The following is a 23,930-nucleotide window of genomic DNA, read 5'->3' as shown; positions in this document are numbered from 1 at the left end:
AGCAATGATTCTTGTATACTGGTATATCAGTAATGATTCTTGTATACTGGTATATCAGCTATGATTCTTGTATACTGGTATATCAGCAATGATTCTTGTATACTGGTATATCCGCTATGATTCTTGTATACTGGTATATCAGCAATGATTCTTGTTTACTGGTACAGTATATCAGCAATGATTCTTGTATACTGGTGTATCAGCAATGATTCTTGTTTACTGGTACAGTATATCAGCAATGATTCTTGTATACTGGTGTATCAGCAATGATTCTTGTATACTGGTATATCAGCTATGATTCTTGTTTACTGGTACAGTATATCAGCAATGATTCTTGTATACTGGTGTATCAGCAATGATTCTTGTATACTGGTATATCAGCAATGATTCTTGTATACTGGTATATCAGCAATGATTCTTGTATACTGGTATATCAGCAATGATTCTTGTATACTGGTATATCAGCAATGATTCTTGTATACTGGTATATCAGTAATGATTCTTGTATACTGGTATATCAGCTATGATTCTTGTATACTGGTATATCAGCAATGATTCTTGTATACTGGTATATCCGCTATGATTCTTGTATACTGGTATATCAGCAATGATTCTTGTTTACTGGTACAGTATATCAGCAATGATTCTTGTATACTGGTGTATCAGCAATGATTCTTGTTTACTGGTACAGTATATCAGCAATGATTCTTGTATACTGGTGTATCAGCAATGATTCTTGTATACTGGTATATCAGCTATGATTCTTGTTTACTGGTACAGTATATCAGCAATGATTCTTGTATACTGGTGTATCAGCAATGATTCTTGTATACTGGTATATAAGCAATAATTCTTGTATACTGGTATATCAGCAATGATTCTTGTATACTGGTGTATCAGCAATGATTCTTGTATACTGGTGTATGAGCAATAATTCTTGTATACTGGTATATCAGCAATGATTCTTGTATACTGGTGTATGAGCAATGATTCTTGTATACTGGTATATCAGCAACGATTCTTGTATACTGGTATATCAGCAATGATTCTTGTATACTGGTGTATCAGCAATGATTCTTGTATACTGGTATATCAGCTATGATTCTTGTATACTGGTATATCCGCTATGATTCTTGTATACTGGTATATCAGCTATGATTCTTGTATACTGGTATATCAGCAATGATTCTTGTATACTGGTGTATCAGCAATGATTCTTGTATACTGGTATATCAGCTATGATTCTTGTATACTGGTATATCAGCTATGATTCTTGTATACTGGTACAGTATATCAGCTAGGATTCTTGTATACTGGTACAGTATATCAGCAATGATTCTTGTATACTGGTATATCCACTATGATTCTTGTATACTGGTATACCAGCAATGATTCTTGTATACTGGTATATCCGCTATGATTCTTGTATACTGGTATATCAGCTATGATTCTTGTATACTGGTACAGTATATCAGCAATGATTCTTGTATACTGGTGTATCAGCAATGATTCTTGTATACTGGTGTATGAGCAATAATTCTTGTATACTGGTATATCAGCAATGATTCTTGTATACTGGTGTATCAGCAATGATTCTTGTATACTGGTGTATGAGCAATAATTCTTGTATACTGGTATATCAGCAATGATTCTTGTATACTGGTGTATGAGCAATGATTCTTGTATACTGGTATATCAGCAATGATTCTTGTATACTGGTGTATGAGCAATAATTCTTGTATACTGGTATATCAGCAATGATTCTTGTATACTGGTGTATGAGCAATAATTCTTGTATACTGGTATATCAGCAATGATTCTTGTATACTGGTGTATGAGCAATGATTCTTGTATACTGGTATATCAGCAATTATTCTTGTATACTGGTATATCAGCAATGATTCTTGTATACTGGTGTATCAGCAATGATTCTTGTATACTGGTATATCAGCTATGATTCTTGTATACTGGTATATCCGCTATGATTCTTGTATACTGGTATATCAGCTATGATTCTTGTATACTGGTATATCCACTATGATTCTTGTATACTGGTATATCCGCTATGATTCTTGTATACTGGTATATCCACTATGATTCTTGTATACTGGTATATCCGCTATGATTCTTGTATACTGGTGTATCAGCAATGATTCTTGTATACTGGTGTATCAGCAATGATTCTTGTATACTGGTATATCAGCAATGATTCTTGTATACTGGTATATCAGCAATGATTCTTGTATACTGGTGTATGAGCAATGATTCTTGTATACTGTTGTATCAGCAATGATTCTTGTATACTGGTGTATGAGCAATGATTCTTGTATACTGGTATATCAGCAATGATTCTTGTATACTGGTATATCAGCAATGATTCTTGTATACTGGTATATCAGCAATGATTCTTGTATACTGTTGTATCAGCAATGATTCTTGTATACTGGTATTTCTCTAACGTCCTAGTGGATGCTGGGGACTCCGTAAGGACCATGGGGAATAGCGGCTCCTCAGGAGACTGGGCACAGCTAAGAAAGAATTAGGACTACCTGGTGTGCACTGGCTCCTCCCACTATGACCCTCCTCCAGACTTCAGTTAGAATCCTGTGCCCGACCGAGCTGGATGCACACTAGGGGCTCTCCTGAGCTCCTAGAAAGAAAGTATATGTTAGGTTTTTTATTTTACAGTGAGATCTGCTGGCAACAGACTCACTGCAGCGAGGGACTAAGGGGAGAAGAAGCGAACCTACCTAACTGGTGGTAGCTTGGGCTTCTTAGGCTACTGCACACCATTAGCTCCAGAGGGATCGACCGCATGGAACCGGCCATTGGTGTTCGGTCCCGGAGCCGCGCCGCCGGCCCCCTTACAGAGCCAGAAGTAAGAAGAATCCGGAAAATCGGCGGCAGAAGACATCAGTCTTCACCAAGGTAGCGCACAGCACTGCAGCTGTGCGCCATTGCTCCTCATACACACTTCACACTCCGGTCACTGAGGGTGCAGGGCGCTGGGGGGGGGGCGCCCTGAGAAGCAATAAATACACCTTGGCTGGCAATTATATCACAATATATAGCCCCAGAGGCTATATATGTGATAAATACCCCTGCCAGAATCCATAAAAAAGCGGGAGAAAAGTCAGCGAAAAAGGGGCGGAGCTATCTCCCTCTGCACACTGGCGCCATTTTTCCCTCACAGTTCCGCTGGAAGGAAGCTCCCTGACTCTCCCCTACAGTCTACACTACAGAAAAGGGTAAAAAAGAGAGGGGGGGCACTAAATTTAGGCGCAAAATACATATATAGCAGCTATAGGGGATATAATTTAGTTAATCCCTGTATTATATAGCGCTCTGGTGTGTGCTAGCATACTCTCTCTCTGTCTCCCCAAAGGGCTTTGTGGGGTCCTGTCTTCTGTCAGAGCATTCCCTGTGTGTGTGCGGTGTGTCGGTACGGCTGTGTCGACATGTTTGATGAGGAGACTTATGTGGAGGAGGAGCAGGTGCCTATGAATGTGTTGTCACCCCCTGCGGGGCAGACACCGGAGTGGATGGACTTGTGGAAGGAATTACGCGAAAGTGTCGACTCCTTACATAAAAAATTTGACGACATGCCAAATGTGGGGCAGCCGGCTTCTCAGCCCGTGCCTGCCCAGACGTCTCAAAAGTCATCAGGGGCTCTAAAACGCCCGCTACCTCAGGTGACAGACACAGATGTCGACACGGATACTGATACCAGTGTCGACGACGAAGAGACTAATGTAATGTCCAATAGGGCCACTCGTTATATGATTGAGGCAATGAAAAATGTTTTACACATTTCTGAGGTGACCCCAGGTACCACAAAAAAGGGTATTATGTTTGGGGAGCTAAAAACTACCAGTAGTTTTTCCCCCTTCTGAAGAATTAAATGACGTGTGTGAACTAGCGTGGGCTTCCCCTGATAACAAATTTGTAATTTCAAAAAAATTACTAATGGCGTACCCTTTCCCGCCAGAGGATAGGTCACGTTGGGAAACACCCCCTAAAGTGGATAAAGCACTTACGCGCTTATCAAAAAAGGTGGCACTGCCGTCCCAAGATACGGCCGCCCTAAAGGAACCTGCTGACAGAAAGCAGGAGGCTCTCCAAAAAGCTATATATACACACACTGGTATTATACTGAGACCAGCTATTGCCTCAGCATGGATGTGCAGTGCGGCAGCTGCATGGTCAGACTCCCTGTCAGAGAACATTGACACCCTAGACAGGGACACTATATTGCTAAACGTAGAGCATATTAAAGACGCTGTCTTTTACATAAGAGATGCACAGAGGGATATTTGCCGGCTGGCATCAAAAATAAGTGCACTGTCCATTTGTGCCAGGAGAGGGTTATGGACCCGGCAGTGGACAGGGGATGCAGATTCCAAAAGGCACATGGAAGTTTTGCCTTATAAGGGTGAGGAGTTGTTCGGGGATGGTCTTTCAGACTTAGTTTCCACTGCAACAGCTGGGAAGTCGGCATTTTTGCCACATGTCCCCTCACAACCAAAGAGAGCACCGTATTATCAGGTGCAGTCCTTTCGCCCCCAAAAGAGCAGACGGGGTAGAGGCGCGTCCTTTCTGCCCAGAGGCAGAGGTAGGGGAAAAAAGCTGCAGCATACAACCACTTCCCAGGAACAAAAGTCCTCCCCCGCTTCTTCTGCTAAGTCCGCCGCATGACGCTGGGGCTCAGCAGGCGGAGCCAGGTACGGTGGGGGGCCGTCTCAAAAACTTTAGCAATCAGTGGGCTCGCTCACAGGTAGATCCCTGGATCCTTCAAGTGGTATCTCAGGGGTACAGGCTGGAATTCGAGACATCCCCCCCCCCCCCCGCCGTTTCCTCAAATCTGCCTTACCAACGACTCCTTCAGAAAGGGAGGCTGTGTTAGAGGCAATTCACAAGCTGTATTCCCAGCAGGTGATAGTCAAGGTGCCCCTACTTCAACAAGGACAGGGTCACTATTCCACAATGTTTGTGGTACCGAAACCGGACGGTTCGGTGAGACCCATTTTAAATTTGAAATCCTTGAACACATATTTGAAAAAATTCAAGTTCAAGATGGAATCGCTCAGGGCGGTTATTGCAAGCCTGGAAGAGGGAGATTACATGGTATCTCTGGACATCAAGGATGCTTACCTGCATGTCCCCATTTACCATCCTCACCAGGAGTACCTCAGATTTGTGGTACAGGATTGTCATTACCAATTCCAGACGTTGCCGTTCGGCCTGTCCAAGGCACCGAGGGTATTTACCAAGGTAATGGCCGAAATGATGATTCTGGACAAGGTCCAGAAAAAAGTGTTTCTCCCAGAGGAGGAAGCCGAGGAGCTGTCGTCTCTAGTGAGTGGCCTCCTGAAACCAAAACAGGTGTCGGTGCATCATTGCACGCGAGTCCTGGGAAAGATGGTAGCTTCCTACGAAGCGAATCCATTCGGCAGGTTCCATGCCAGAACTTTTCAGTGGGACCTGTTGGACCAATGGTCCGGATCGCATTTTCAAATGCATCGGTTGATAACCCTGTCTCCGAGGACCAGGGTGTCTCTGCTGTGGTGGCTGCAGAGTGCTCATCTCAGAGAGGGCCGCAGATTCGGCATACAGGACTGGGTCCTGGTGACCACGGATGCCAGCCTTCGGGGCTGGGGGGCAGTCACTCAGGGAAGAAACTTCCAAGGACTTTGGTCGAGTCAGGAGACTTCCCTACACATAAATGTTCTGGAACTGAGGGCCATTTACAATGCCCTAAGTCAAGCAAAGCCCCTGCTTCAAAACCGGCCGGTTCTGATCCAGTCAGACAACATCACGGCGGTCTCCCATGTAAATCGACAGGGCGACACAAGAAGCAGGGCGGCGATGGCAGAAGCCACAAGGATTCTCCGTTGGGCGGAAAATCACGTGTTAGCACTGTCAGCAGTGTTCATTCCAGGAGTAGACAACTGGGAAGCAGACTTCCTCAGCAGGCACGACCTCCACCCGGGAGAGTGGGGACTTCATCCAGAAGTCTTCCAACTGATTGTAAACCGTTGGGAAAGCCCACAGGTGGACATGATGGCGTCCCGCTTAAACAAAAAGCTGGAAAAATATTGCGCCAGGTCAAGAGACCCTCAGGCGATAGCTGTGGACGCTCTAGTGACACCGTGGGTGTACCGGTCGGTTTATATGTTTCCCTCCTCTTCCTCTCATACCCAAGGTACTGAGGATAATAAGGAGAAGAGGCGTAAGAACTATACTCATTGTTCCGGATTGGCCAAGAAGAGCTTGGTACCCGGAACTTCAAGAAATGATCTCAGAGGACCCATGGCCTCTGCCGCTCAGACAGGACCTGCTGCTGCAGGGGCCCTGTCTGTTCCAAGACTTACCGCGGCTGCGTTTGACGGCATGGCGGTTGAACGCCGGATCCTAAAAGAAAAGGGTATTCCGGAGGAAGTCATTCCTACGCTTATTAAAGCTAGGAAAGATGTAACCGTACAACATTATCACCGCATATGGCGAAAATATGTTGCGTGGTGTGAGGCCAGGAAGGCCCCAACGGAGGAATTCCAGTTAGGTCGATTTCTGCACTTCCTACAGTCGGGGGTGACTATGGGCCTAAAATTGGGTTCCATTAAGGTCTAGATTTCGGCTCTGTCGATTTTCTTCCAAAAAGAACTGGCTTCACTGCCTGAAGTTCAGACATTTGTCAAGGGAGTGCTGCATATTCAGCCTCCTTTTGTGCCCCCAGTGGCACCGTGGGACCTCAACGTGGTGTTGGGTTTCCTAAAGTCACATTGGTTTGAGCCACTCAAAACCGTGGATTTAAAATATCTCACGTGGAAAGTGGTCATGCTTTTGGCCTTGGCTTCGGCAAGGCGGGTGTCAGAATTGGCGGCTTTGTCATGTAAAAGCCCCTATTTGATTTTCCATATGGATAGGGCAGAATTGAGGACTCGTCCCCAATTTCTTCCTAAGGTGGTATCAGCTTTTCACTTGAACCAACCTATCGTGGTGCCTGCGGCTACTAGGGACTTGGAGGACTCCAAGTTACTGGACGTAGTCAGGGCCTTGAAAATGTATGTTTCCAGGACGGCTGGAGTCAGGAAGACTGACTCGCTATTTATCCTGTATGCACCAAACAAGATGGGTGCTCCTGCTTCAAAGCAGACTATTGCTCGCTGGATTTGTAGCACAATTCAGCTTGCGCATTCTGTGGCTGGCCTGCCACAGCCTAAATCTGTAAAAGCCCATTCCACGAGGAAAGTGGGCTCTTCTTGGGCGGCTGCCCGAGGGGTCTCGGCTTTACAACTTTGCCGAGCTGCTTCTTGGTCAGGGGCAAACACGTTTGCAAAATTCTACAAATTTGATACCCTGGCTGAGGAGGACCTTGAGTTCTCTCATTCGGTGCTGCAGAGTCATCCGCACTCTCCCGCCCGTTTGGGAGCTTTGGTATAATCCCCATGGTCCTTACGGAGTCCCCAGCATCCACTAGGACGTTAGAGAAAATAAGATTTTACTCACCGGTAAATCTATTTCTCGTAGTCCGTAGTGGATGCTGGGCGCCCGTCCCAAGTGCGGACTGTCTGCAATACTTGTATATAGTTATTGTTAACTAAAAGGGTTATTGTTGAGCCATCTGTTGAGAGGCTCTGTTATGTTCATACTGTTAACTGGGTATAATATCACGAGTTATACGGTGTGATTGGTGTGGCTGGTATGAGTCTTACCCGGGATTCAAAATTCTTTCCTTATTGTGTCAGCTCTTCCGGGCACAGTATCCTTACTGAAGTCTGGAGGAGGGTCATAGTGGGAGGAGCCAGTGCACACCAGGTAGTCCTAATTCTTTCTTAGCTGTGCCCAGTCTCCTGCGGAGCCGCTATTCCCCATGGTCCTTACGGAGTCCCCAGCATCCACTACGGACTACGAGAAATAGATTTACCGGTGAGTAAAATCTTATTATCAGCAATGATTCTTGTATACTGATGTATGAGCAATGATTCTTGTATACTGGTGTATCAGCAATGATTCTTGTATACTGGTGTATCAGCAATGATTCTTGTATACTGGTATATCAGCTATAATTCTTGTATACTGGTATATCAGCTATGATTCTTGTATACTGGTATATCAGCAATGATTCTTGTATACTGGTATATCAGCTATAATTCTTGTATACTGGTATATCAGCAATGATTCTTGTATACTGGTATATCAGCAATGATTCTTGTATACTGGTATATCAGCAATGATTCTTGTATACTGGTATATCAGCAATGATTCTTGTATACTGGTATATCAGCAATGATTCAAGTATACTGTTGTATCAGCAATGATTCTTGTATACTGGTATATCAGCAATGATTCTTGTATACTGGTATATCAGCAATGATTCTTGTATACTGGTATATCAGCAATGATTCTTGTATACTGGTATATCAGCAATGATTCTTGTATACTGTTGTATCAGCAATGATTCTTGTATACTGTTGTATCAGCAATGATTCTTGTATACTGTTGTATCAGCAATGATTCTTGTATACTGGTATATCAGCAATGATTCTTGTATACTGGTATATCAGCAATGATTCTTGTATACTGGTATATCAGCTATAATTCTTGTATACTGGTATATCCGCTATGATTCTTGTATACTGGTATATCAGCAATGATTCTTGTATACTGGTATATCAGCAATGATTCTTGTATACTGGTGTATCAGCAATGATTCTTGTATACTGGTATATCAGCAATGATTCTTGTATACTGGTGTATCAGCTATAATTCTTGTATACTGGTATATCCGCTATGATTCTTGTATACTGGTATATCAGCAATGATTCTTGTATACTGGTGTATCAGCTATAATTCTTGTATACTGGTATATCCGCTATGATTCTTGTATACTGGTATATCAGCAATGATTCTTGTATACTGGTGTATCAGCTATAATTCTTGTATACTGGTATATCAGCAATGATTCTTGTATACTGGTATATCAGCAATGATTCTTGTATACTGGTATATCAGCAATGATTCTTGTATACTGGTATATCAGCAATGATTCTTGGTTACTGGTATATCAGCAATGATTCTTGTATACTGGTATATCAGCTATGATTCTTGTATACTGGTATATCAGCAATGATTCTTGTATACTGGTATATCAGCTATGATTCTTGTATACTGGTATATCAGCAATGATTCTTGTATACTGGTATATCAGCAATGATTCTTGTATACTGGTGTATCAGCAATGATTCTTGTATACTGGTGTTTCTTCCACGCTACTCCATGGCAGCCATTACATTGGGATTTATCCCTACTCCTAGGTTTTAGACAGGAAGTTTTTTCTATTTTAGGCTCCACCCCCTCTGGGAATATAGGTCCGTACTCCCCTGGCTTCCCCAGTATTTTTCCTGTCTCCTTAGGTAGTGACAGTGTAGTTGTTTGTTGTTTTACAAATTTGAGGCTTACCAGGATTTTTCCCGGCCTAATGCGCCTCTGTGAGCCGCGGCTGGAAGGGATTTTGGCACCCGGAGCATGGACCTGGAACATTGTAATTACTGCCTGTGGCAGTAGAAATGCCCGCCTGCCACCGCAAGTGTAATTGCTGCCTGTGGCAGTAGAAGTGCCGCCCGACGCCGCTGTGATACTGATGTGGAGCAGCTGGGTTACCTGATAGCGCTGGCCAGAGCCTGGAGGGCGGAAGTAATCGCTGTACGCGGTAGGCGGAAGTGCGCGGCCGAGTCCCGGAAGGCATTGCGGATCGGTCTGCGCATGCGCCGGCCGGCAGCAGGGTCAGAGGCTGTTAAAATGGCGCGGTCCACCGCTGAGAGTGTAGACTGTGTTCACAGCTATAAGGGGGAATTGCTGCAGAAGGGTTATACAGCTGCCATGGATAAAGAGATGTCTCCCTCTATGCCTACATGTGCCCAGGAATGGTAAGCAATCTCATTTAGGGCACTGATTCTGTTATGTAGTTAGGGTGTTTAGGATACAGTTTATTTGGTTGCAGTGTGTCTGAAGTTCCCAGGAAGAGAACATTTGGCTTGTTGGATGTAAAAAGAGCTTTTCTGGGGATAAGCATAGCAAACTATGTGCTGATTGTGAAGCATCACAGGGCCAATCTAGGCAGATTCAAGATTTTATGGAATGGATGAAAAAATAAGAATTTACTTACCGATAATTCTATTTCTCGGAGTCCGTAGTGGATGCTGGGGTTCCTGAAAGGACCATGGGGAATAGCGGCTCCGCAGGAGACAGGGCACAAAAAGTAAAGCTTTAGGATCAGGTGGTGTGCACTGGCTCCTCCCCCTATGACCCTCCTCCAAGCCAGTTAGGTACTGTGCCCGGACGAGCGTACACAATAAGGGAGGAATTTTGAATCCCGGGTAAGACTCATACCAGCCACACCAATCACACCGTACAACTTGTGATCTAAACCCAGTTAACAGTATGATAACAGCGGAGCCTCTGAAAAGATGGCTCACAACAATAATAACCCGATTTTTGTAACTATGTACAAGTATTGCAGATAATCCGCACTTGGGATGGGCGCCCAGCATCCACTACGGACTCCGAGAAATAGAATTATCGGTAAGTAAATTCTTATTTTCTCTATCGTCCTAGTGGATGCTGGGGTTCCTGAAAGGACCATGGGGATTATACCAAAGCTCCCAAACGGGCGGGAGAGTGCGGATGACTCTGCAGCACCGAATGAGAGAACTCCAGGTCCTCTTTTGCCAGGATATCAAATTTGTAGAATTTTACAAACGTGTTCTCCCCTGACCACGTAGCTGCTCGGCAGAGTTGTAATGCCGAGACCTCTCGGGCAGCCGCCCAAGATGAGCCCACCTTCCTTGTGGAATGGGCCTTAACCGATTTAGACTGTGGCAGGCCTGCCTCAGAATGTGCAAGTTGAATTGTGTTACAAATCCAACGAGCAATCGACTGCTTAGAAGCAGGCGCACCCAACTTGTTGGGTGCATACAGTATAAACAGCGAGTCAGATTTTCTGACTCCAGCTGTCCTGGAACATATTTTCAGGGCCCTGACAACTTCTAGCAACTTGGAGTCCTCCAAGTCCCTAGTAGGTGCAAGGCACCACAATAAGCTGGTTCAGGTGAAACACTGACACCACCTTAGGGAGAGAACTGGGGACGAGTCCGCAGCTCTGCCCTGTCCGAATGGACAAACAGATATGGGCTTTTTTGAGAAAAAACCACCAATTTGACACTCGCCTGGTCCAGGCCAGGGCCAAGAGCATGGTCACTTTTTATGTGAGATGCTTCAAATCCACATATTTGACTGGTTTTAAACCAATGTGATTTGAGGAATCCCAGAACTACGTTGAGATCCCACAGTGCCACTGGAGGCACAAAAAAGGGGTTTGTATATGCAATACTCCCTTGACAAACCTCTGGACTTCAGGAACTGAAGCCAATTCTTTCTGGAAGAAAATTTACAGGGCCGAATTTGAACCTTAATGGACCCCAATTTGAGGCCCATAGACACTCCTGTTTGCAGGAAATGCAGGAAACGACCGAGTTGAAATTTCTTTGTGGGGCCTTCCTGGCCTCACACCACGCAACATATTTTCGCCACACGTGGTGATAATGTTGTGCGGTCACCTCCTTTCTGGCTTTGACCAGGGTAGGAATGACCTCTTCCGGAATGCCTTTTTTCCCTTAGGATCCGGCTTTCCATCGCCATGCCGACAAACGCAGCTGCGGTAAGTCTTGGAACAGACATGGTACTTGCTGAAGCAAGTCCCTTCTTAGCGGCAGAGGCCATAAGACCTCTGTAAGCATCTCTTGAAGTTCCGGGTACCAAGTCCTTCTTGGCCAATCCGGAGCCATGAGTATAGTTCTTACTCCTCTACGTCTTATAATTCTCAGCACCTTAGGTATGAGAAGCAGAGGAGGGAACACATACACCGACTGGTACACCCACGGTGTTACCAGAACGTCCACATCTATTGCCTGAGAGTCTCTTGACCTGGCGCAATACCTGTCCCGTTTTTTGTTCAGACGGGACGCCATCATGTCCACCTTTGGTATTTCCCAACGGTTTACAATCATGTGGAAAAAACTTCTCAATGAAGTTTCCACTCTCCCGGGTGGAGGTCGTGCTGAGGAAGTCTGCTTCCCAGTTTCCATTCTCGGGATGAAAAACTGCTGACAGTGTTATCACATGATTTTCCGCCCAGCGAAAAGTCCTTGCAGTTTCTGCCATTGCCCTCCTGCTTCTTGTGTCGCCCTGTCTGTTTACGTGGGCGACTGCCGTGATGTTTTTCCCACTGGATCAATACCGGCTGACCTTGAAGCAGAGGTCTTGCTAAGCTTAGAGCATTATAAATTTACCCTTAGCTCCAGTATATTTATGTGGAGAAAAGTCTCCATACTTGATCACACTCCCTGGAAATTTTTCCCTTGTGTGACTGCTCCCCAGCCTCTCAGGCTGGGCTCCGTGGTTACCAGCATCCAATCCTGAATGCCGAATCTGCGGCCCTCTAGAAGATGAGCACTCTATAACCACCACAGGAGAGACACCCTTGTCCTTGGATATTGGGTTATCCGCTGATGCATCTGAAGATGCGATCCGGACCATTTGTCCAGCAGATCCCACTGAAAAGTTCTTACGTGAAATCTGCCGAATGGAATTGCTTCGTAGGAAGCCACCATTTTTACCAGGACCCTTGTGCAATGATGCACTGTTTTTAGGAGGTTCCTGACTTGCTCGGATAACTCCCTGGCTTTCTCTTCCGGGAGAAACACCTTTTTCTGGACTGTGTCCAGAATCATCCCTAGGCACAGCAGACGTGTCGTCGGGATCAGCTGCGATTTTGGAATATTTAGAATCCACCCGTGCTGATTGTAGCAGTATCCGAGATAGTGCTACTCCGACCTCCAACTGTTCCCTGGACTATGCCCCTATCAGGAGATCGTCCAAGTAAGGGATAATTAAGACGCCTTTTCTTCGAAGAAGAATCATCAATTCGGCCATTACCTTGGTAAAGACCCCGGGGTGCCGTGGACAATCCAAACGGCAGCGTCTGAAACTGATAGTGACAGTTCTGCACCACGAACCTGAGGTACCCTTAGTGAGAAGGGCAAATTTGGGACATAGAGGTAAGCATCCCTGATGTCCCGGGACACTATATAGTCCCCTTCTTCCTGGTTCGTTATCACTGCTCTGAGTGACTTCATCTTAATTTGAACCTTTGTAAGTGTTCAAAAAAAATTTTTTAGAATAAGTCTCACCTAGCCTTCTGGCTTCAGTACCACAATATAGTGTGGAATAATACCCCTTTTCTGTAGTAGGAGGGGTAATTTAATTATCACCTGCTGGGAATACAGCTTGTGAATTTTTTCCCATACTACCTCCTTGTCGGAGGGAGACTTGGTAAAGCAGACTTCAGGAGCCTGCGAAGGGGAAACGTCTCGACATTCCCATCTGTACCCCCGGGATACTACTTGTAGGATCCAGGGGTCCTGTACGGTCTCAGCGCCATGCTGAGAACTTGTCAGACGCGGTGGAACGCTTCTGTTCCTGGGAATGGGCTGCCTGCTGCAGTCTTCTTCCCTTTCCTCTATCCCTGGGCAGATATGATCTTATAGGGACGAGAGGACTGAGGCTGAAAAGACGGTGTCTTTTTCTGCAGAGATGTGACTTAGGGTAAAAAACGGTGGATTTTCCAGCAGTTGCCGTGACCACCAGGTCCGATGGACCGACCCCAAACAAGTCCTCTTCCTTTATACGGCCATACTGTGCCGTTTGGAATCTGCATCACCTGACCACTGTCGTGTCCATAACATCTTCTGGCAGTTATGGACATCGCGTTTATTCATGATGCCAGAGTGCAAATATCCCTCTGTGCATCTCGCATATATAGAAATGCTCTATAGTCAATAAAATACTGTCCCTGTCAAGGGTATCAATATTTTTAGTCAGGGAATCCGACCAAGCCACCCTAGCTCTGCACATCCAGGCTGAGGCGATCGCTGGCCGCAGTATAACACCAGTATGTGTGTATATACTTTTTATTATATTTTCCAGCCTTGTCAGCTGGTCCTTGAGGACGGCCCTATCTATAGACGGTACCGCCACTTGTTTTGATAAGCGTGTGAGCGCCTTATCCACCTTAAGGGGTGTTTCCCAACGCGCCCTAACTTCTGGCGGGAAAGGGTATACCGCCCATAATTTTCTATCGGGGGGAACCCACGCATCATCACACACTTTATTTAATTTATCTGATTCAGGAAAAACTATGGTAGTTTTTTCACATCCCACATAATACCCTCTTTTGTGGTACTTGTAGTATCAGAAATACGTAACACCTCCTTCATTGCCTTTAACGTGTGGCCCTAATAAGGAATACGTTTGTTTATTCACCGTCGACACTGGATTCAGTGTCCCTGTCTGTGTCTGTGTCGACCGACTAAAGTAAACGGGCGTTTTAAAACCCTTGACGGTGTTTTTGAGACGTCTGGACCGTACTAATTGTTTGTCGGCCGTCTCATGTCGTCAACCGACTTTGCAGCGTGTTGACATTATCACGTAATTTCCTAAATAAGCCATCCATTCCGGTGTCGACTCCCTAGAGAGTGACATCACCATTACAGGCAATTGCTCCGCCTCCACGCCAATATCGTCCTCATACATGTCGACACACACGTACCGACACACAGCAGACACACAGGGAATGCTCTATACGAAGACAGGACCCACTAGCCCTTTGGGGAGACAGAGGGAGAGTCTGCCAGCACACACCAAAAAGCGCTATATATGACAGGGATAGCCTTATGATTAAGTGCTCCCTTATAGCTGCTTTTATATTAATATATATATATATATAGCCATTTATTTTGCCCCCCCTCTCTGTTATACCCTGTTTCTGTAGTGCAGTGCAGGGGAGAGACCTGGGAGCCTTCCTGACCAGCGGAGCTGTGACAGAAAATGGCGCCGTGTGCTGAGGAGATAGGCCCCGCCCCTTTTCCGGCGGGCTCGTCTCCCGCTATTTAGTACATTTAGGCAGGGGTAAATATCTCCATATAGCCTCTGGGGCTATATGTGAGGTATTTTTAGCCTTTTTAAAGGTTTTCATTTGCCTCCCAGGGCGCCCCCCCCCAGCGCCCTGCACCCTCAGTGACTGCCGTGTGAAGTGTGCTGAGAGGAAAATGGCGCACAGCTGCAGTGCTGTGCGCTACCTTAAGAAGACTGCAGGAGTCTTCAGCCGCCGATTCTGGACCTCTTCTTGCTTCAGCATCTGTGAGGGGGCCGGCGGCGTGGCTCCGGTGACCATCCAGGCTGTACCTGTGATCGTCCCTCTGGAGCTTCATGTCCAGTAGCCAAGAAGCCAATCCATCCTGCACGCAGGTGAGTTCACTTCTTCTCCCCTCTGTCCCTCGTTGCAGTGATCCTGTTGCCAGCAGGAATCACTGTAAAATAAAAAACCTAAGCTAAACTCTCTAAGCAGCTCTTTATGAGAGCCACCTAGAATTGCACCCTTCTCGGCCGGGCACAAAAATCTAACTGGCTTGGAGGAGGGTCATAGGGGGAGGAGCCAGTGCACACCACCTGATCCTAAAGCTTTACTTTTTGTGCCCTGTCTCCTGCGGAGCCGCTATTCCCCATGGTCCTTTCAGGAACCCCAGCATCCACTAGGACGATAGAGAAAGTCATTTTTAACGAAGGATGGGCTGAAGGAGCTTCAAGGGGCTAAAAGGTCCAGGTCACAGACAAGTCTGGACGCTGCAGATGATTCAGATAGTCTTGTTGTATTGGATTATGCTGATAGTCCCTCTCCGGCAGAGTCTGAAGGGGCTCAGGAGCCAGATAGGTCGTTTAATCTAGATAATAGTGGATAGCTTACTCAAGCATATGTATAGAGCTTTAAATCATAAGGATGAAGCACAGGAGGCTGATGCTCAGGATCCTTTATTTGAAGATAGGATTAAGAAAAAACGATGTTTTCCGGTGCATAAAGTACTGAAGGAAATTACGTCAGTACAGTGGGAGAGTGCAGATAAGCGTATCACTTATATGAAAAGATTAGATCGTATGTTCCCGGTACAGGATGAAGAGTTCATTAAATGGTGTGAATTGCCTAAGGTGGATGCTGCAGTAGCAGAAGTTGTTTCTAAAACCACTATTCTGTTGGAAGACGGTGCGGTGCTTAAAGATACAATCGACAAGAAGGTTGAAAGTTCCGTGAAAAAGGTCCATAAGGCATCAGCGGTGACGCTGAAGGCAGGGGTAGCGATGGCGTCAACAACCAGAACCCTAAGGATGTGGGGGAACAATCTGAACCGTGATTTAGAGGATCAGGTATCCAGGCATCACCTGCAGAAAGACCTGGCTGTGATAATGAAGGCGGTGGAATACCTGTGTGAGGCCTCTCTTGAGGAGGTCGAATATGCAGCAAAGTCCCTAGCAGCAGGGGTAGCGGCTAGAAGGTCACTGTGGTTACGTACCTGGATGGCAGATGTCCATTCGAAAAACAGATTGGTAGCTCTTCCTTATGAAGGCTCTCGCCTTTTCGTAAGTAAGCTAGAATCTATAATTAATGTCATGTCAGATGGTAAATTGGCGAAGCTGCCGTATGATAGGAAATCAAGGTTTAGAGCTTCCTCGCCTAAGCAACAGTTTAAGAAAGCCAGGTCATACAGGCCAGGTAGACAGTATGGTAGATACACTCCAACAACTACCAGGCAGTCCTTTCGTCAGCCTGCCAGAAGAGGCAATAGAAAATTCTGACTATATGATACCCCAGAGCACTGCGCCCGCAGGAGGCAGATTAATGAAGTATGCAGATCAATGGCAAGAGTCAACTCAGGACGCCTGGGTGTTAAAGATAATTTCCCAGGGTTATCATATAGAATTTATAAAGAAGCCGACGGGGCGGAATTTTATAAAATCAAAGATTCCAACTTCAGAAGAACAGATAACAGCTTTTCAAGATATTATAAAAAACCTTCTCAAAGCACAGGCAGTCGAAAAGGTGCCGGTGGCAGAGGAGAGAAGAGGTTTTTATTCCAGGATGTTCTTGATTCAGAAACCATCGGGAGAATTCAGGGCAATTCTGGATCTAAGAAGATGAAACAAATTCCTTATAAGGAAACGGTTTCACATGGAGACACTGAAAACCATATTATTATGGATAAAGCAGGGAGACTTTATGGCCTCTATAGATCTGAAAGACGCCTACTTTCACGTGCCAATTCACAAAGACGACCGGAGATTCCTAAGGTTTTACGTCCTTGGAAAACATCTTCAATTCACCTGCCTGCCGTTCGGCCTGTCTTCCTCACCAAGAGTTTTCACGAAAGTTCTCCTAGCTCTAGTGGCACATATGAGAGTGATGGGCATAGCATTATGGCCGTACCTGGACGATTTGCTGATCTGTGCGAGTACGGAAGCGATTCTAAGAGTAACAGTACAGAAGACTCTTCAGATTCTTCAAGCTCATGGTTGGCTAGTGAACTGGAAAAAGAGCAAATTAGATCCAACTCAAAAAATACAGTTCCTAGGAGTTCGGATAGATTCAAAGAAGTACAATGTGGCGTTGTCGGAAGACCGATGCAAAAAAATCAAGATCTCTCATCCCTGGTTCAGGCCTTTGTCTTGTGGGGATGTTGTCTTCTACAATAGAAGTAGTACCCTGGGCCAGGTGGAAAATGAGAACGTTCCAGTGGGACATAATCAGAGCGGTCCGTATAGGCTGAGGCCTAGACCACAAGATAATCTTCACTCAAGGAGCAAAAAAGTCCCTGGATTGGTGGATAGACCAGAGCCTAAGCCAAAGGTCAGTGTCCTTAGTGCAGCCCAAATACGCTGTCTTGACAACAAATGCAAGTGCCACAGGTTGGGGAGGTCATCTGTTAAATCACACCTGTCAGGGGTTATGGTCCACCCAAGAAAAACTCATGTCTTCCAACAAGCGAGAAATGAGGGCAGTGTGGAACGCGATACGTTGTTTTCAGACGCTGCTGGTGCAGTCTCATCTGAGAGTATTCTCGGACAATGTGACAGTCGTGGCATATTTAAATCGGCAAGGAGGCACCAGAAGTTGAGATCTATGGGTGGAAGTAGCAAAGATTCTGAATTGGGCAGAACAAAACCTAAAATCCATAACAGCTCTTCATGTCCCAGGGGAATCCAACCTAGTGGCAGATTACTTGAGCAGACACAATGTATTACCGGGAGAATGGGAGCTAAATACTCATGTGTTCCACTTAATAACGCAGAGGTTTGGGTACCCTCAGGTGGACCTGATGACCACATCTCAGAACACGAAAGTGAAGCGATTATTTTCAAGATACCAATCCCCAAATTCCAGCGGGACAGATGCTCTCTCCCAGAGATGGAACTTCAGCCTTAGTTATGTGTTCCCACCATTGCCAATGATACCTCGAGTTTTGCGGAAAATCAGAGAGGAGAAAGCGGTAGTTATAATAGTTCTACCTCACTGGCCAAACAGAGTGTGGTTTCCCACAGTTCTCAGAATGGCGACACAGGGTCCATGGATCTTACCAATAGAACCAGTGTTACTGCGACAGGGACCAATCTGTCATCCGAACCCACAGAGTCTTCATTTGACGGCGTGGAAGTTGAACGGTCAATCCTGAGAAGTAAAGGTCTTTCAGAGCAGGTCGTTACCTTACTTATGAAAGCAAGGAAAAATATCTCTTCAAAGTCCTATTATAGAGTATGGAGGAAGTTTGGTGATTGGTTAGGGAATGACGCCGAAATCTCTAGGGTTGAAGTCCCGCAGGTACTGCAGTTTCTAAGTGAAGGTTTTCAGATGGGTCTCGCAGTATCAACCATCAAGGTGCAAATATCAGCCTTAAGTAGTAGTAAATGGAGTACAATCTATGGAGGGAAATGTTACCAGTGGAGTACCCCAGGGATCTGTACTCGGACCAGTTCTCTTTAGTATCTTTGTTGGTGACATTGCAAATGGTATTGAAGGGAAAGTATGCCTTTTTGCAGATGATACAAAGATATGCAACAGGGTAGACACACCAGGAGGGGTAAAACAAATGATTGATGACCTAGCTAGACTTGAAAAATGGTCAAGAACATGGCAACTACAGTTTAATGCAAAAAAATGCAAAATCATGCACTTGGGTCTCAAAAACCCAAAGGCTAAATATAGTATTAAGGGTACTATAATGGAAACTACTGAGGAGGAAAGGGATTTAGGAGTCACTATTTCAAGTGACTTAAAGGCAGGAAAGCAATGCAACAAAGCAATGAGAAAGGCAAGTTAGATGCTTGGTTGCATAGGAAGAGGAATCAGTAGCAGGAAAAGAGAAGTAATAATGCCACTGTATAGGTCATTGGTGCGGCATCATCTGGAATACTGTGTCCAGTTCTGGAGACCATATCTCCAGAAGGATATAAGTACATTAGAGAGTGTACTGTCAAAGTCAGAAAAATATCACTATGCACACTGCCATATTTGCACCTCATGCGAGCTCCCGCTGCGCGTGCAAGAGCTCTCCCGTGCGTGCGCATACTCGCAGTCGCGTGCACCCGCAGGCGCACGATATGCGGATTTACGGTAGAGTTTGTATGCGTCTAGCGGGCGACTCAATCGATATATATTTTAACCATATAATGTATTTTATAGATCATGGTCCCTTTGATAGATTCTGAAAGTTTAGTTAATATAGCATGTTCATGGACAAAGAGATCCCTCTTTGTTTGATACGAAGGGTCAGACATAGGTCATACAGTGGTGTTTAGTATCCATCGGAAGAGCAATTATTCCGGTAATTAGCAATATTCCGGTGTTGGTTTGAAGCGGATTAATCGCTCGTGCGAATAGTTATGGACATAAGAAGTTTATGTCCATTTACTATTATTTGCACTTACTTATCCATGCGGCGGGAAACCTAGTTTCCCACCCACCTGAGCAGTTGGAAGTAGACACAGCCCACCTGTATGAATCAACCTATGACCTTTTGTTATAGTGCGAAGACGAATTCCTGTGTCCAATGAACAATGAGATTGTAGGGACCATTGAATTGTATTGTGTGTGGGGCATAAATAGACAAGCCGATCGTATCCAGCTCATTCTCTTCAACGGTTCTCATTGCTGATAATCGGGAGCTGGATATCCAGAGGCGCATGCGATTGTTTCCTTTGTGCGTAAGTTTTCTCCGCAATCATATTGTCTTTCTTGTTATTGTGAGCCATATATCTCTCTCTCTCTCTTCTCTTTCTCTCTCGTTTCTCTTATATAGTTATTGTACTGCTATTGTATTTTATGTGTAGTTATCTGGTTAGGTAGTCTATGTTATATTGGTAGTGTATGACTTGTATTGTATTATTCTTTTGCAAGTATAAACATTCACATAAGGCGTTAGACCCTAAGATCAGTATCTGTGTATTTCTTATATTTTTAAGTGTACTCAGAGCGTCGGAGACGCTCGAACAGCTTTTAAGTTAATAAGGTTACACTGTGTTACATTCACACTCTATCTCTACACCAAGGTTTACTGCATAATACACTGTTTTATGGTATAGTTATAAAGGTTTAACATTGTGAGCGTCTGCGCCGCTGGTGATCTCCTCGTGGTCCCGAGCGTCCGCTACGCTATAGCGATTCATTACGTTAGTCGGCAGCCAATAGCGTGCCTGCCTGTGATCTCTTGGCCGTGAGCGAATGTGACGCTTGAGCGTCTCGACTACGGCTAAGCGATTGTTACGCAATGTGCGTACCCTTACGGTATTCCATACGTTAATAGCGTACAGTGTTCTTAGACCTCTTAAAGGGTTTTAAGTAAGATAAATATTTAGCTTTATCAATTGGCGGCTCGTCCGTCCTTCACATATCTCTGCTAGGTAATTTCAGCAGACATTATCCATCAGCAAAGGGCGGGAGATCATATTCCTCGCAGTGCTGTCTGGATAAGCGTCTGCTTCGCTTAGTAAAGGGTGCTGAGGGAATCCGGAACCGGAGGTAAGAACAACACGCTAGTGTCTTTTAAAACTGTTTATTTCTATCTTGCGTACGCACACACGCATATCTGCATTTCTTTTTATTCGTGTATTTTCATATATCACTCTCCTGTTTGCCATTTTATAATTGATAAACGTGCTAAGAGAGATTTGTCACTATTTCATAGTTAAAGTGTAAAAGTAATACATTAAGGGATAAATTGCAAAGCACGCACGCAGCTCTACCTAAAGATACAAGGAGAGATTGGTGTGGTGCTCGGTAGATGATCAAGGATCATCTACATTGATAAACGTGTTAGTTGTGTTACGGTGGATATCTGCATTGCGTACACGTGTCTCTAACAAAAGGCTGAGACTCGCGCACGCAACTCAAAGGCCAACGCACGCAGCGTATATTACGCAACGGAGTGTCTGGGTACGCCCACGTAACTCAAATCACACGATAAGTGTTATTTTAGCAGGCGAAGAGGTGGCAACGCGATAAATAGCGCAAGTCTATTTCAGTGTCCGAAATTTAAGCTAATAGATCCTTCTCCAATTTACAACACATCTGGTCTAAAGGAAAGAAATTTCTGCGCAGAAATAGAAATAGAAACAAAAGTGTACATGTGGTGAGTGAGTGTTTGCATATATAAGTTTTTACAATTTTGGGGATTGAACCACAGAAATCATCGAGTTCTCGTGAAGTACATACGTGTAAGTGACATACATGGTGGCTAGGGAGGCATCCCTTGTTAAACATATAAAGAGCATTAGAGTGTAGCAGACCAGGAGGTCATACTGTAGCAGACCAGGAGGTCCAGGTACAGCAGACAAGGAAGTCCGCTATAGAGTCAAGTAGCCCAACACCAAGAAGGGTTGGGGCGGAACCCATATAGGCCATAAAGCTCAGGCTGAAGGAATTCGCAGCTGCTGAATGTCGATTCCGTTGGTCGCTCCGTACATAAGATTAGATGCTTATGTACTGAACGATTGTACCGCACGTAATTGTGTGCATTAGTTAGTAATCTGACCTAGTACCATTTGTGTACGAAAAGGGTCATAAACGCTATTTGTACATTCTAACGTGATTTGTGTAATTTTTTATTTTTAAAAGGGAAGTTCGCTGGTCACTCAGGAATTATCCAACAACCCCACAGTTACTGGAAAGGGTTAATGCTCTGCGGATCACACTCACATGTTCCAGTAAACAAAGGTTCATAGGGGCCCTGGGTCGAGTACGCCAGCACTATATCAGTGTGGAGGTCGTATTGGTCGGCGTGGGCGAGTAAGTGGGGTACTCGGTAAACTACCACCGTCAACCTATCTTTGAATATTTTGTTTTTTTTGTAAGGGTTCGCTGAAGACCCTGATATAAAGGTCAGAGGTAGAGCAAGCAACACCTGCAAATTATGGGGGCCAGTTGTTCAGGAAGGGGGCGATCAACCTCGGTTCGGGTTGATTTAGTGAACCGACCAATCGGGTCGGCAAGGTACGTAATGTGTGAAAAATACGGTTCACACACAGAAGTTTTATGTGATGAATGGGAGAGAATGACGGTACATGACGGGGAGAAGTTCCCAAGAGTAGGCAGCTTTAGCCCAGAAGTGTTACTAAATCTAAGGAGAAGGATATGTCTCATTAAATCAACAAAGAGACGGATCAAACATTATGATTATTTGCAGTTATGGCAACAGGAGGGTGAAATACAGAGAGGATTGGCTCAGGCGGCGGGATCTAACCCTATCAGGAAACTGATAGCCACGGCACCGCCGCCACCATATATATCAGGAGAGAAATTGGTTGCGGAGAATGACGCATCAGGGGGTAACAAACAGGCACTTAGCAACTGTATAAATGTTAAGGATAATGTTAATAAGTTAACTAATGCAAGTATTAACCCGTGCAAGTTGTACCCTGTTTTAAACTTTCCCCAGGAGTGTGATCAAGAGGACGAAGCATCAACAATATCGGCGCTCTCTCTAGCAGCCACCATATCAGAGACAACAGTAGGCACGGCCCAACCCTTAAGATTAGTAACAAAGGCCCCTAGCGGAGGGACAGGTGAGGTTGTATCAACGGGTAAGTACGGCACCTTACACTATGCTGAAACCATTTCACCGCAGGCTGTAGAATCTAATCAGAATGAGGTTATTAAACTTGCTCCCGTTAGGGTAATAGCTGTTCCAAATGGGAAAACGGACACTACAGGAGTCACTCCCATTAGGAACATTGCCATGTATAGCCCATTTTCCCGAATGGAATTAAGAACCATAGTGTCTGAATTCCCTGATCCTAGAAAAGATCTAGTTGCTAGCCAGAAATACATCAGAGACCTAGGAAATACTGTAGAGCCAAATAACAAAGACTGGCAGATATTGCTGAGGGCATGTTTACCCTCCAATGTCGACTTAGCTCAATTTTTAGCTGACTGTGGATTGGATCAGGATGTACCCCTTACAGATGTGTACAACAAAGACAATGTAAAAAGAATAAATTTACAGTTAAAGGAGTATTTCCCAGCTGTAGCCAAATGGAATAGAATTTTTTCCATTAAACAAAAAGAGTCAGAAACAGCTGCTGAGTATTTTCACCGGGCACTATTAGAAATGGCAAAATACACTGGCATAGAGGACATTAGGACCAATGCAAATCATCAAGAAGTAGCAGTATCTGTGCTAATGGATGGTTTAAAAGAAGCATTAAAGACAAGGGTACAGACCACGCAACCATGTTGGCGAGGTCTGTCGGTGGCTACTTTGAGAGAGGCTGCTATTGATCACGACCGGAATATCACCAGACACAGGGAGTCACAAGGTGATAAGTTAATGGCCGTAAGTATACAGGCCCTGACCACAAAGCAGCCTTTGTTTAAATCACCAAACCCGGTGGGTAAGTCAAATGTGGTAACATGTTATTTTTGTCATAAACAGGGACACATAGCACGAGACTGTAGAGCGAAAAATTCACAAAGATCATACCAACCCCCTAGACAA

The sequence above is a fragment of the Pseudophryne corroboree genome, chromosome 6 (genome assembly GCF_028390025.1).
Source record: "Pseudophryne corroboree isolate aPseCor3 chromosome 6, aPseCor3.hap2, whole genome shotgun sequence".
Taxonomy (NCBI): Eukaryota; Metazoa; Chordata; class Amphibia; order Anura; family Myobatrachidae; genus Pseudophryne; species Pseudophryne corroboree.
Note: the sequence above shows the minus strand (reverse complement) of the source record.